A 13,943-nucleotide genomic window follows, 5' to 3' on the forward strand; every position below is an offset into this window, starting at 1 on the left:
TCCGTGATGGGATTCGAGATGGAATAAAGGACAATTACAAGCTAGGACTTAAGTGAAGAGAGAGAGAGAGAGAGAGAGAGAGAGAGTGTCTCCTCATGACTGATGTTGTTGAATGGAGGAGGTCCCGTAAAGTGCTGTTAGCCATCACTGTAGATTAATAGCGTCTGTCACGGCTAACCACAAGGGCTCACACGATAGCATCGAAACGACGCAATTAGATGTTAATTAGTGATTTTTTTTGTCTGTGTAAAGTACAAAGGGAAATTACTTATGAATCTTCCATATTCTTTATAATATGAATCTCAGTTAAAAATATAAACCGTGTACACTAACCAGTTTAGCATCATGCAGTCTTTACTCTCCAGGAAAGAAAAAAAAACTTTAATTCATATTTAATGAAGTCACAGCTTTTATTCCTGAGATCCTCTGTAATAAAATCCATCTCAGAGTTCAGATAGAAGTCAGGATTTCTGCAGAACAGAAATGTGTGTGCGCGTGTACCGCAGCTGTGCATTTTTATTTCTCGTTTCACTCTAAGCTAGCGTGTCGCTATTCTTCTCTGGATTTTCCATCAGTGGTTTTGACTATCAGATCTGAACGGGTGACGGAGCAGATGGAGATATACAGCGGTGTTCGACCCGTATATCTCCACCTGTGATGGACAGATCGCATTTCCACCGTTCTCAATAATGTTATTTATATGCAGAATAATAAATAATTTTCAAAATAAATAAAAAACAAAAAAGCAAGTGAGAGTTGTAAGTCCATTTCACAAGGAATGGCAAAGAAATTGAAAAAAAAGAGAAAAAAAAAAACACATCTTCGCTATCAGTATATTGCTGAATATACAGCAGGTATAGAAATCTTATAAAATAAATCTTAGCCTGCAAAGCTAGCTCACATTAGCTCATTACTAGCATTACAAATCACCTCAGACATCCTGTCAAGTGAGCTTAAAGTACTGTAGCTCAATAACTGGCATTAAAAACCCTCTCAGAAACCCCATAAGCTTAGCTCTAGTTAGTCTGGCTAATTAGCATAAAAATCTACTCTCTTCAAGTTATCTAATTGACTAGCGTTAAAAATCCCTGCTGAAATCCTGTTTGCTAACATTAAATATTTTTTCAAAAATTTTCATGAATATACGATATGCAAAAGTTTAGGAACCCTTGACAATTTCCAGGATTTTCATTTATAAAAATTTGGTTGTTTGGATCAGCAATTTCATTTTGATCTATCAAATAACTGAAGGACACAGTAATATTTCAGTAGTGAAATGAGGTTTATTGGATTAACAGAAAATGCGCAATATGCATCAAAACAAAAATAGACAGGTGAATAAATTTGGGCACCCCAACAGAAGAATCACCAATATTTAGTAGAGCCTCCTTTAGCAGAAATAACAGCCTCTAGAAGCTTCCTATTGCCTGTAATGAGTGTCTGGATTCTGGATGAATGTATTTTGGACCATTCCTCCGTACAAAACATCTCCAGTTCTGTTAGGTTTGATGGTTTACTGTGGGTAGCAAGTGTTTTTCTTGGTATGCCGTGTTCCTTTGCCACCATGCATAACGCCCCTTGTTATAATCTTTGTTTCATCACTCCACAGCACCTTATTCCAAAATGAAGCTGGCTTGTCCAAATGTGTGTTTGCATACCTCAAGCGACTCTGTTTGTGGCGTGTGTGCAGAAAAGGCTACTTTCGCATCACTCTCCCATACAGCTTCACCTTGTTCAAAGTGCACTGAATTGTTGAACGATGCAGTGACACAATCTGCAGTAAGTTGATGTTGTAAGTCTTTGGAGGTGGTCTGTGGGCTGTTTTTGATTGTTCTCACCATCCTTCACCTTTGTCTCGGCAATATTTTACATGGCCACTTCTGGCCATAACAAAAACTGTGCCTGTGGTCTTCCATTTCCTCACTACTGTATGTTCCTCATAGTGGACACTGACAGCTTATATCTCTGCCATAACTTTTTGTAGCCTTCCCCTAAACTCTAATGTTGAACAATCTTTGTTTTCAGGTCATTTGAGAGTTGTTTTCAGGCCTCCATGTTGCCACACTTCACAGGAGAGTCAATGAGCTCACCAAACCAATTGTATTTTCCAATTAATCAATGCTAAGTAGTTACAGGTATTCAAATCAACAAAATGGCAAGGGTGCCCAAATTTATGCACCCGTCTAATTTGGTTTTGATGCATATTGCACATTTCCTGTTAATCCAATAAACTTCATTTCACTACAGAAATATTACTGTGTCTTTCAGTTATTTGATAGATCAAAATGAAATGAAAAATGAAATGCTTTGTGCAGCATTGGCCTGCTCATTTTTCACTTTATTGCATGTGCCTTGCACTGCTTTATTTAACTTCCATTGTTAATTTTATGCACCTTGGGACTGAGAGATATACAATTTCAATTCTATATGTATGTACTGTACATGTGTAAGAGTTGACAATAAAGAAAACTTGAACTTGAATTGCTGACCCATTTGTAGTTCACCCAAATATTTATAAATGAAAATCATGGAAATTGTCTGGGGTTCCTAAACTTTTGCATATGACAGAATGAAAAATAGCTTCTTATAAATTCTGTAACATCTATAAATAATTTCCCAAAACAATAAATCTAGCATAAATAAAGCCACAAAAATGTCATTTACATGAGGAAAGTTGAAGAACTTTCTCTTGATTTAAACCATCACCAGGAGGGGGGCGTTAACGTTTAAACGACATTGTGTTGACCTTTACATTTACAATTATATGTATGGCATTTGGCAGAAGAGCAACTTATTTATTTCATTTAAACTACTGATCAATTGAGTTTAGGGGCTGGCAATCTGCTGCCATGTCGACAAGAAATAAATAAATTGTGTATTTATGGGTGGTCTAGGAATGTCAATTTTTTATTTCTATAGCACAACTACACACACCTGTTGACCAATGTGCTTTACATCAATGCAAAAAAAATACAAAAAAAAAAAATATATATCAATAAGATTAAAATAAACAGAATACAAGCACACAGTACAACAAAATTGTAAATAAAAGTAAAATAGTGAAATAGAATTTCATCCTGGACCATATGCTGATTCAAAAAAGTATGTTCTTAACCCAACTTTAAAAACCGATATGGAAGGAGAAAATCTAATGCTAACAGGCAACGCATTATACAGTCTGGGAGCAGCTACCGAAAACGCACAATCACCCCTAGTTTTCAGCTTTGATTTCGGAATTGCTAGCAGTCTCAGATTAAATGACCGGAGAGACACAACTGGACGATGTTCTGTCAGTAAATCGGCAAGATAAGGAGGGGCCAAACCATTAAAAGATTTAAATACCAATAGAAGAATTTTAAAATCAACACGATAACGTACCATCAACCAGTGCAGAGACTGTAGTACAGGAGTAATATGGTCTCATTTTTTAGTACATGTCAGAAGTCTTGCTGCTGCATTTTGTACCATCTGTAATCGGGATAACACTGTTTGACTAATCCCATAGTACAGGGAGTTACAATAGTCTAGTCTTGATGTTAACAATGCATAAATTATTCTTTCAAAGTTATTAAAAGAGAAAACAGGTTTAACTTTAGCTAAAAGACGAAGCTGAAAAAAAAAAAAAGCAGGATTTGACCACTGAATTTATCTGCTTATCAAATTTTAAGCCATCATCAAAAACAAAGCCCAGGTTCTTTACCCAAGGCTTTGCAGAAATAGTTAAATTACCCAAATGTGCATCTGGATGATCAACAATCATTATACCACTGATTACATTAGTAATCAGTACGGTAATTTCTTTATTCGACAAGCATTAGCATCAAACATTAGCAAAAATATTTTAACAAGGCTTAAAAAGTCCTTTATGCTGTCTGTTAACTTGTGTGAATTACGATCATGCATATTTATGATGACATAAAAATCCATCTTTCTAGCTCGCTGACTAACATTAAAATTTTCCCAGAGGTTCTGCTGCATTAGATCAATATACATCTCAGTGACTAGCATGAAAAACCTCTCAAAAATCCTTGAATTGCAGTAAATATTATGAACCTTTACAACCGATTGTGATAATCCTTGCCTTAAAGCTAGCCTTGAAAATTATAACCATTGGGGCAATGTGATTACATCCTCACTTAAATCCTGTCATTAGCTTGCTGAAGTAATATTAGTGAAGACAATGAACATTACGCGTATGACTAAATTCTCACAGAAATTCTGTCATTAGCATGTTAACTGACATTAGCTTGTATTTAAAATCCTCTCCGAAAAAAATCTGTCATGTACCATCAGTGGTATAGATTCTGAATGTTTACAAATAATCCTGGCAGCTAGAAGTGAAGATTATACTTGTTTAGGAATGTGACAATCTCAGAAATTCAGTTAAAATTAGTTCATGTTGGCTAGCTGTCTAGCATTTACAATCCTCTCGGAAAACCTGCCCATTACAAATCATCTCAAATACTAGCATTAAAAAGTCCTCATAGAAAATCAGACATATTAGCCAGTGTTTTCTACCTGACTAGCATTGAAACACACTGAAATCCACTGAGGTTAGCGCACATTAGCTTGCTGCAAGGTCAAAATTAGCTAACATTAGTGAAGATCTTTCTTCTCAGAAATCCTATAACATTAGCTTATGTTAGCTAACTGACTACAAGTTATGTATGAAGTAAAGAGGTCCAGACAGATTTTTATTAAAACTCGCACACAGACACACAAGATACCTAGGACATATTAGCCTGAGAAAGTAGCTTATGAGATATGAAAATAAAGGGTGGATTGAAGGATAAGCAAAGAAGCAGTGTCATTATCACAGTTGAAATCTCACCTTGCTTAAGCAAACATCTTTCAGCCTCTGGTAGTTTCCAAGCATAGAGGTGAGGCACAGACCGAGAGCTCTTCCTAAATTTAACTGCTGGACCATTTCCTTGCTGCATTTGTCTAAACAAGGCATTTCTTTTTCATTTCCACATTGAGCCTGAGGTCATGCTAGCTTATTACAGGCTGAAAGAAAAATGAATACCTCACGTAAAATGCAAAACAGCCAAGATAGGAACATGCAGTGCTATTTATTCCACCAGTATAGAAATATATAAATATTAGCATGCTATCTGACTATTACCCTCCCTTGTAGGTGCAGGAGGGGGAAGCCGGGTGGACAATGTGTGGATCAGGGATCTCATTTAGTCAGTAAATAAACGTGTAGCTGAATCAGAAATGCTATGAAATGAGGCAACACTCGCACCTGCTACTATGCTATTAGCTAGCATACTAACAGGTTACTGAATATCCCATAGGGACCATTTACAGACCAGAAAGATGACAATTTATGGAAATCCTCTGTACTGTAGCTAAAATTAGCAATGACAATCTCTATTTTGCCTTTGTTAGCTGGGGGACTGGATTCAGCAGTGAGCATTATAACAACCATTTGTAACTTATAGCTATAGCTGTTTTCTCAAGTTAGAAGTAGATTAGTGCTAATTGATGGAGTAAACATTTTCTAGAATCTATTTTAAAATTACGCACACAGTTACATTGGCCACAATGTGCAAGAGCTACAGTATAAGGCTAAATGAAAGGAATCTTTTAGCATTAAGCAAGTAGTTAATATTTATGTTGCCTTTTGTGAAATTGTACATGTATGTGTTTTGATATGATTTTAGCATTTTTTTAATCTAAGTAAACATGAAATGAAGAAGGTAGGAGGTAACATTATGGTAAGCCCAGCCTCCTAGATTCTAAGATAACTATGTAACCCCATCATCCCACAAGGGTAACCACTACAGTGTTTCTTTGCAAATATGACAAGGTTTACAACATTTACAAGTAGCATCACAAAGAATCAAATAAGGCAAAAAGATCAAGCAAACAAACAAACAAAAGGAAAACAACCTCTATTGTAACCATTACAGACAACAGGGTTCCCAGTCCTATCTAATGATAGTTGCTGCTCTGCAAATACTGTAAGTGCACTCAAATTACAAATCAAACCAACAAAACCCGTTCAATCCGCACTCCACAAACCACAACAAGTTGTTTCCCACCACATTAAAGAGTACACCACATATATAAGGTAAAATAAACCGCAGTCATTAGTTTGTCCAAGATAAATGAAAAACAAGAAAACAAATAACCAAACAAACACTCCAAAATAAATCAGTTTGCCACTTCAAAATACCAGACCCAATTCAACATTTAAAGTCATTTCTCAAACAACCATTAAGCCATCAATGCTTTCAATAAACGTAAACGGCAATCATGCATCATCTGTAAAAAGACAAAAAAATACAAATTGATGATTGCCATATACCATATTTAACAACCTTAAACACAAACAAATTACACATTAAAACACAAATTACAATATAAAAAGCTTAAAACCAATTCTCCCCACTTAATTTGATTAAAATCAGTACCTGTACTCTTAAATATATCTGTTTAACTCCCATGAGGACACAAAAAGCAAATAGAAATGTTAAAACTAAACCAAATCCTATAGTAAACCTAAATCACAACCCTTACCGTTACAATTCAGTTCTAGGCTGCTATACTGTTCATTAATCAATTAGTCTTTTCATCTGCTATAACACCAAACAGCTTTTTTTAGCACATGGTACACAAAAAAGAAGTCACCACGTTTGACTTCCTTTTATACTCTCTTGACTCCTGGGATTTGTAGTCCACCCAATTTGTAGTCCTACACCTTCTACACCATTACAATTAGTTAGTGTTTAAACTAGCTAACATAGTCACAATGACCATCCTAACTTTCCTCCAAATTATTTATTGAGCTGACAAACCTAGCTAGCTGGTTAGCCATTATTAGCTCTATAAACGCACAGCAAAATCACAACAAATCTCACCAGGACTGCCTAATTTTTTGTGATCAATAGAATAGTGAGGCAAATGTAGTAGCTAGTTCAGTTGTTCACTGATTCTGTAAAAAATTTAAATGTTTTTTTTTTTTTTTTTTTTTTTTACAAAGAAGTGCATCCTGATTTGCAAATGTTTTGTTCTGTCATTAAGCATAAACAGTAAATGTTGATGCTAGCCTAAAAAAGTATGCTAATTTTTTTTTTAAAACAGCTAGTATGGCGCTGCTGTTCAGAAATGACACAACTAACACTCATGGGTCTTTTTTTATGAATTTGATCTAGTTGAGAAGGTATAAGCTTTCTAGCTAGCTGAAAAGTTTTTATCCTCTGAATGTTTAGGATTAGCAAGGTTTTTTTTAATTCAAGGATTATTTCATGTTTTTCAGCTCTTTTAGTTCTTACGTGATATTGTTCTAATAAATAACCCACATTACGACTTCTACAAAAGCCTGGGATTGAAATAAAACCTCAGTAAAGACATCCTTGATGCCTCGGTGTTCTGTCTGAGCCTAGCAGTGTGCTTTATTCTGTAGAGTTGCTTTGGGGCATCTGGAAAATCACTTTCAGTGCCAGATTTATGTTTCAGGAGAAAAAGCTGTGTGCAGTAATATTAGGCTGTGAAAGCTCAGGTGCAGGAATTTCCCCAACAGTCTTCTTTACTGATGCTTTCTACATGTGGGCTTTGAAGAAACATAATACAGCTGTACAAAATAAAGTTCCTCTGACTTAGACTTAGGCCTGATTAAATTTTTCTCTTTTTTTTAGTTTGTTTGGTGTAATTATTTTTGTAATACATTTTAAACTTATTTGTTTGTTTGTTTGTAATTTTGTGTGTTCTATCATTCATTTATTTGAATCACACACCAGGTCAAGGTCCTACTCATACAAGCGGCTATGCAATTGAAAGATTAGCTCAAGATTCTGTGCTAGCACGCGTTTAAAACTGAAGTAAGCGATTAAGCCAGGCAGGAATGCAGTGTAACGGAAATGAGCTGCTGGTTTCCTTTCATTCACGAGCCACGTGAGATCGAAGCTTCAGGTTTAATGGCCATGTTTGATTGGTGGAGCTCCAGAGCCCTGACTCCCGCGTTAATCAGCCCAGTAAATGGAGAGTGATGCGCTCAGGGATAATTGAATTAGCCGAGCGGAAACGACTCCTGCGCTCCATATTTCATATACATTAACAGGTTTAATAATGGCCTTCCATCTCCATTATATAGCGGAGCGCCTTCAGGAGGTGATGTACGGTGAATTAGCATGACGAGTGCACGTCGTACTCTGAGTATTTAATAAACACTAAGGTAAAGTCCAGCTTTACGAACTTGTAGGTAAAATGTGCTAGCTCTGTTTCTTTCTACATCTAATCAACCTAAAGTGATGGACTTTACGCTTTATTAACAATTATTCACTTATGTTTTATTATTGCTGCTTTAATTCTGTTTGGCTTCAAATCTCCTGTAAAGTTGGGTTGAGCAGCCATTTAAATGGCCGATGAGGAAAGAATGAATTGATTATTTGCTGATTAGATCATTCCTTTCCGTTATGATGGAGTTTAAACGCCGTTCTGTCAGTACCGTGAAATATAAAGCGTTAGCAATAATGCCGTCATTAGCAATATTGTAGCACTGCACTCTGTAATGTTTCATTATCAATACGATACTGACGCTGTGAGCTGACTTATTACTATAGTGTAGCCGTTAGCTTAATGGTTCAATCACGTTAACGGTGCATTTCTGCATACTTGCGGATTTAAGAAAGTTCCTGTGGCTCTGACTTTGTGTTTTGTGTGTGAATTTAAATTAAAAGGCGTTTTAAACAATGGTCATTAAAATACATTGGATTTTTGTTCTTTTTTGTTTGTTTTCCCCGTTTGTTACAGATGATTGTCTGTTACAGATGGTTAAAAGAAAGTCCATAAAATCTTTTAATTTAAAAATATTAGCAAGCAAACCCAGTTGGTTAGCATGCAGGCTAGCATGCTATCAGGCCAATAAGGATTCAAAGATTGTCCAGGGTTCACTGTATGATGCACACCAGCGAGTCTGAATGCAGTGATGATAATAACACACTGTAGTGAGAGAGACAAAAAGAGAGATAGAGATAGATGACAAAGACGGGTCTCTGAGTGTTATATACGCTAATGGACGCCAACACGCACCCATGAGGAACATTTCAGCGTCAGCACGGTAAATCACATGTGCATTACCCTTGTTATAATCACCTTAATGCTGTTCCTCATGTGTGAGCATGTGCAGTGTGGAGATGATAGATTTATGAACTCGCAATTATTTATCTCAAATAAAAACAAATAATTACATTTAATCAATAAGGTTTATGCAAGAAAACACTTTAGCTAATCAGCTAATTAGACCTCAATGGCGATAATAATAATAATAATAATAATAATAATAATAATCGACTGACTGCATTTCGAGCCACACATGGCTGAACAATTACCATGGTTCAGTGTACTGGGAGTGTTTTCTCCTGTATGAGAAGCTAAATCTTCCCATCAGAATGAGCTGAAGCTGGGAGTGAACTCATCGATCAGGTTCTCCAGCATCACTGGAAGCCTTACAGATGTTATTGACCCTCCATTATGTTGATATATGAAGGCAATTGAATACAGAATGCTTTTATAAATAAACAGGAAGCAGTGAAGGTCAGTGAGAAGAGGCTAGAACACACCCCTGTGTTATTCCTCATTAGTACAGGCACGTGGCTCTTTTGAAAGGTGATATGACGTCCATCTTCATATGGCAAATGGTTAAATTAAAGAAAAATATTCACTGAGACTGACACAATGACCACGATTCCTTCACTAATACTGACACAATGACCACACCTCCTTCACTAATACTGACACAATGACCACACCTCCTTCACTGATACTGACACAATGACCATGCATCCTTCACTGAAACTGGCACAATGACCACGCCTCCTTCACTGATACTGATACAATGACCATGCCTCCTTCACTGAGACTGACACAATGACCAGACCTCCTTCACTGAGACTGACACAATGACCAGACCTCCTTCACTGAGACTGACACAATGACCACGCCTCCTTCACTGATACTGATACAATGACCATGCCTCCTTCACTAAAACTGACTCAATGACCACGCCTCCTTCACTAGACCATGCCTCCTTCACTGAGACTGACACAATGACCAGACCTCCTTCAATGAAACTGACACAATAACCTTGCCTCCTTCACTGAAACTGACACAATGACCACGCCTCCTTCGCTGAGACTGACACAAAGACCACGCCTCCCTCACTGAGACTGACACAATGACCACACCTCCTTCACTGAGACTGACACAATGACCACGCCTCCTTCACTGAGACTGACACAATAACCACGCCTCCTTCACTGAGACTGACACAATAACCACACCTCCTTCACTGAGACTGACACAATGACCACGCCTCCTTCACTGAGACTGACACAATGACCACGCCTCCTTCACTGAGACTGACACAATAACCACACCTCCTTCACTGAGACCACGCCTCCTTCACTGAGACTGACACAATGACCACGCCTCCTTCACTGAGACTGACACAATGACCACGCCTCCTTCACTGAGACTGACACAATAACCACACCTCCTTCACTGAGACCACGCCTCCTTCACAGAGACTAATACGAGTGCAAACCCTTCCTCACTAAGATTAACAGTTTCAGAAGCCACGCCTCCTTTATAACTGACAGGTACATAGGCCATGCCTCTTTCAGTGAAACTTACAGACCAGCCACACCTCTCTGATGATAGAACAGTAATGCTTATTGTTCATTTCTATTTTATTTATTTTTTATTTTATGGCTTATTTTCGAATATTCACAGTTAAACTCTTGAGACCACATGAATGTAATGTGTGTGAGTGTCATGATGTCATATTTATGCGCATTTAAAATGAAGCTCTTACTCTAGCACACCGGCTGAAGCGTTTCCTCCAGTTGCAGTTAGAGAAATGCTGTGCTCTGCTTAGTTAAATCATTCTGCCATAATTGCCTACGTTTACTATTTTCTTTTTCCTCTGAGGCCTGAAATCAGTGGAACTCTCTGAGGCCCAATAAATGTATCTGAGAGCATTTCTGACTTGGACACAGCTCATTTTTCACTCACAATTATTTCTTTTTTTTTCTGCTGGACCCCAAATAGCTTAAGGGTTTTTAACAATAAAAATATTTGATTTTTAAACAATTTCTGGCACAGACTGTGGCATCTCACTTGAGCTCATTCTTCCATTTTCATATGTGTTTAACTTATTGGAGAATCTGTGAATCATTTGGAGGTTTGGAGTCCGAGTGATTTCTCTAATGGACTCCAAAGCTTTGGAGCTGACTCTTAGACTTTAAAGAATTAACTCCAGATCTTTAAAGATGTTTATTTAGTGTTTAAAGTAGTCTCCAGTGTCACTACTTAGTAACTTTAAATGTCGGACTCCTTCCAGACTTGTTGATATGGGAAAATAAACAACATCAAAGTGATCTCAGTAACTCGGCTTCATCACATTACCTCGTAACTCCGAACTGCATGCTGTATTTCTTCTGCTCCTACAGTAGCTGATGTATCTTCATGCTCCTAACGACTTTAATAATGTGCACACGTTTGTGAATTCTCCAAAACAGCATGTAAATGAAACATTACTCATGTCTCGTGATGCCCACCAGAGACCTCATCACCTGCACTTTTTTATTTAAATATGCAAACCTCAAACCCATAGGGGATAATTAACGTTTCCGGTGGCGTTAACGTGCAGATATTGCGGCTCTTTGATTTAACGGCCGAACCCCAGTCTATTTTTCTTCCCTCCTCTCACGTTAATGACGGCCGCAGTCGGAGTAATCACGCATCCTTCTGAGGGATCTGGTAAAGGTGACCTTGGCGGCGTGAGCGTGTGAGAAATGAGGGATATGAAAGCTGTTAATGTCGTGTTAGAATCCACTAATGGCTGCAGGAGACGCTGGGGAAAAAATCACCCAGAACCACTAGTGCAATAGTTTTATTTATAACCCAGTGTTCATAGAGTTCAAATGGAGGAACTGATTAAAAAGAAAAAAAACTAATTCAAGAATTTTTTCAGGAAACTAAGCAACTTTAAAGAGTTTATCTTCATGGAAGCTGTAGAACACTTCAGCACTCTTTACCTCTGTAAAAGATCTACTGTATGAAGAGTTCTGTTGTCTCAGTAGAACTCTCTTTTATGGTACTCAGTATTTTCAATGAACCCTTAAGGAACCCGTAAAGAACCCTTGAATGACCATTTTTTGTGTTCTAAAAGTCTACAAACTACTGAGTTCTGCTCACTTACCAAGTTCTAATTACATCTTTTAATTTTTTAAAGGATTTACTAAGTGCTGAAGTTTTTCAGCATCCATAAAAGTGTTCTAAAGTGGTTCTTAGCTCACAGTAGTTCAGACTTTTCTAAGCTTCTCTGCGGCTTCGTTTATTTTTTATTGGACAAAAAAGTTCTTCAGTGGTTTGTTGGATACTTATTGGGTTCTTTGCTTCAGAAATTGTTTCTTTGTTGGTGCGTTAAATGTGTGTTGGATGATTCAGGTTCTTATATTACAAACAAGGGCTTGTTGATGGATTCTTCACTGGATTCTTCACGTTTGTTTTGCTTTGATGGTTCATGAAAGCTTGATTAGACGTTTAATGGTTTAATGGATTCTTTAAGTGTTTAATAGATACTTAATCCTCCTTTGTGTCCAAAGAGAAGATTCTTTAAGGACATGTCAGGGTTCTTCGAGGGTTTCTCAAGGCTTCATTGGATGATTCAAAGTGTTTGATCTCTTTACAAATACTACAGTTTTCCTTGATTCTACTTCAATTTTTTCACAGTTTATTCCAGCAATTTGGCTTTTCTGTATGACTATAAAAGGATATTTTTCTCGTCATGATGTGTGTAAATGATGGATGGGAGCACTCAGGCAGAGCTGAAGTTCTGAGTCACATGACGTATCCATACATGACTGATATCGTTCAACACACACAAGTTTATCATGAGAGATTCAACTTCAGTTCAGTTTCATTCTGTTTATTCCAAAAAACTGAAACGGATTGATTGAAATTTTCATGAAATCGTATTTGTCAGCTGTATGTGAATGCGGATACGTCATCATTTCTATAATAACAGCTTGTACACAGGCACAAACACAGACCATTTTTTTTTCCTGAACAATAATAAGGGACTTTAATAAATGACTTTCTAAGGCAGAGCTCGGGATGTGTGTTACATTAGCCTCACTTTGACTCTTTTTAAGATTTCAGCATGTGGAGAACCTGTGAAAGGGGGTGGGGGGGGAAGAAATATTGGAGCTTTATTGTTCAATCCATGAAACTTTCTTGAAAAGCCGAAGCATGCTGTGAGATCTAATATCTGATATGCAGCTTAAGAGGTAAACAGATATAACGTGCAGAAAAGAGTATTAAACAGACAAAGACAGAAATGAAGAGAGACACTAAAAGACGTTGAGAGAGAGAGAGAGAGAGAGAGAGAGAGAGAGAGAGAGAGAGAGAGAGAGAGAGAAATTCTGCTGCGCTTCAGGAAAAAAAAGACGACAACAAATATGATGTTAGTCGATGACTGTAAGCTTGATAAATTTAATATGAGAGCTGGATTCGAGCTGCGCCACTTTCTTTAGATTTCTGAAACTCAGAGTGTATTCGATTACTGATCCGAGCAGGACGATGTAACGTAATTCAAGCCCAGGACAGGAGTTCGGTCTCTAATGGACAGAGCTCATGAGCTTAAACCCAAGCGAGTGAGAGAGATGTCATGTCGGCTGAATCCTGCCCACGGGGAGTTATGTGGAGTTTCATTTTTTAAGTGAAGAGAGATGGAGGGATGGAGGGAGGGAGGGAGGGCGGGAGGGAGGAAGGGGTTCATCTGATGAAGCCAAGTTTGAGGAAGTTCAGACTTCAGCTTTATTCCACTATATGAGGAGACCCAGAGGAGACGAGCACAGGCCTGAGGGCTATTTGTGGGCTGTCAGAGAGGATGGATGTAGTGTCAGTGTCTCGTAAATAGCTGAAATCCT

The sequence above is a fragment of the Tachysurus vachellii genome, chromosome 5 (assembly GCF_030014155.1).
Source record: "Tachysurus vachellii isolate PV-2020 chromosome 5, HZAU_Pvac_v1, whole genome shotgun sequence".
In the NCBI taxonomy this organism is placed as follows: Eukaryota; Metazoa; Chordata; class Actinopteri; order Siluriformes; family Bagridae; genus Tachysurus; species Tachysurus vachellii.